Source organism: Acomys russatus, chromosome 10 (genome assembly GCF_903995435.1).
Source record: "Acomys russatus chromosome 10, mAcoRus1.1, whole genome shotgun sequence".
Classification (NCBI taxonomy): Eukaryota; Metazoa; Chordata; class Mammalia; order Rodentia; family Muridae; genus Acomys; species Acomys russatus.
The window spans coordinates 27693680-27695969 of NC_067146.1; the positions used below are offsets into that span (position 1 = coordinate 27693680).

Sequence of the window (2290 nt, forward strand, 5' to 3'; positions counted from 1 at the left end):
CATTTTATCCAGAAAAATGTCCTGGTTTTGTAGCCACCGAAGTTCTGTATTACTATATCATCATCATTATTGTTGTTATTTAAGTTTTTTATATTTAAGTAAAGGTCTTCCCTCAGGTACCTTCCCCTCCAACATTACTCTATCCTCCAATTGGCAATGTCAATAGACATGCTAACATAAGGAAAGTATTATGAGGCCACACATGACTGACTGACTTTATTTTCTTTTCTTGTTTGTGCAGAAAAATCAGAAGTATAAGAAGAGAATAGTGATATTGTCCCAACTTTAGGCACTTGTCCTAGTGTGTACCTATAACATTTACAATGTCTTTAAATTGCAATTATATACATATGAAACATACACACATACACACACACACACACACACACACACACACACACACGCAACCCAGACTATGACAAGTACACTGCATTTATTATAATACTAGAATAAACATTTTTCTGTAGCCATTTAACTTTATGTTTGGTGGCGGATTTTTTTTTTTTTTGATTACACATATGTATTTCACAATAGTTTATACAGACTGCTAAGAGCACTTCATATTTTACAGAAAGCTTAAAATATATGGACTTTCATTAATATACCAAAGTACATCCAACTCTAATTCCTAAATAAATGTTACAATTAGTTGAAAATTTAAAGGCTTAATGGCAAAATTCAGGAGAGGAAAAGATTAAGTAAGTTTATTTTACGAACTCGCTGAAAAATAACTTCGAGAATGTCAATAAAATTCACTACGGTCTCATCCGCCCTGACGAAGCTGGTGTCCCCTTTGGAGGAGTGGTGGCTATGTCCAGATAATTCCCTATTTGGATCTTCTGTGACTGCAAGGTCACGGAGTCATCAGTGTCTTTCCTGCCGGACATGGTGCTGCCAATCTCCTTAACTTGATATCCAGGTCTTTTAAGATCCATAAAAACAATTGCAAAATTGAAGTGTGTACCCTTCTTTCTGGCTTCTGGGTAGACCTCCTTTACTAGGCTAGTCAGTTCTTTCAAGGTTGCATCCATCTAGGTGTAGATCTGCAGCTGGCTCGAGGGCAGTGGGCACATTCTGTGGGAGAACTCGTCCAATCGGTGGTGGCGGCCCTTGGTGGTGATGAAGACCTGCAGCAGGAGCGGGCAGGTCTTCCCGCGTTGATTGGCTTCTCCTGCTACTGGGTAACGTGCGATTCCACCGCCATCTTCCTCCTTTGGCCTGGCAGATGCTCGCCTGACCTCTGACCCCTGCAGCGAGCATGAGATAGACCGGTGGTGGATTATTGAATGAAGATATTTTTATAGTCTGTTCTTAGCAACAATGGGCTTAGACACTGTGGAAAGTGCCAATCCTGGGCAGATGGTCTTGGCTTATATAAGAAAGCTGGCTGAGTACCAGCAGGGGAGGAGGCCAGGAGGCAGCATTCCCTTGTGGCCTGTGCCTGGGCTCCTGCTTCAGTTCCTGCCCTGACATCCCCCAGTGCTTGGTGGTAAACCCTATCCCCACCTAGGTGCAACAGAAGAACAAAGTAGACAGTAGCATGTGAGAGAGACAGAAAAATAAAGTTCTCCTGGCCTTAAGACCTTTAGTTTTGTACCACATATGCCTGGGTCTCCAGGATTTCTTTTTCCCTCTGTTCCTCAACTTCTCCTCAACAGCTCATTGTTATGCCAGTTGTTCCCCAGAGGTTGGTCTCCCTTAGCCAGCTGTTCACCACCTGCTCAATCCCCCCTACTGTGGATTCAACAAGACTTTCTCTTCTCTCCTCTTCACTGTTCCCAGAGCTGGTCTTCAGGAGCAGCAGGAACCCTTGGCTTTCGGGTGGTGGCATCATTCAGACCTGATAAATAGTATCCTGTTTTCACTTGTAGTTTTTAAAAGAATTACAGAGCAGTAAATTTTCATACAGCTTTTCCATATATCCTTACTTTGGTTAACCTTCATTCCTCCATCATTTCCTGCATACCTGCACACTCATTCCTACATAAATTTGCCACAGACTAGATTCCTCTTGTCTGGTTTCATGTCAGCCGTTTCTACCATCCCCCTCCCTTAAGCCATAGTCCTCACCAAGACCTCTTTTGTAGTTTCCTCATTTCTGAAAGTATTCCATGTTAAACATACAAATTTCAAGATTTGAATTTAGGATCCACATATGAGAGAACATATGGCATTTACATCTATGAGCCTGGGTTACATTGCTCAGTGTAGAGTGTAAAAGTAACTTTTATTCTCCTGGGTCAATTGTTGTCTGGGAGGCTTACTACTTCCTTCTGCTGGCCTCTGTAAA

General features: G+C 42.1%; 1 pseudogene; it reads right to left on the reverse strand.

The window, feature by feature from the left end:
- Positions 1 to 755: 755 nt before the first annotated feature.
- On the reverse strand, positions 756 to 1260 carry LOC127194505 (histone deacetylase complex subunit SAP18-like; annotated as a pseudogene).
- Between the last annotated feature and the right edge of the window lie 1030 nt (positions 1261 to 2290).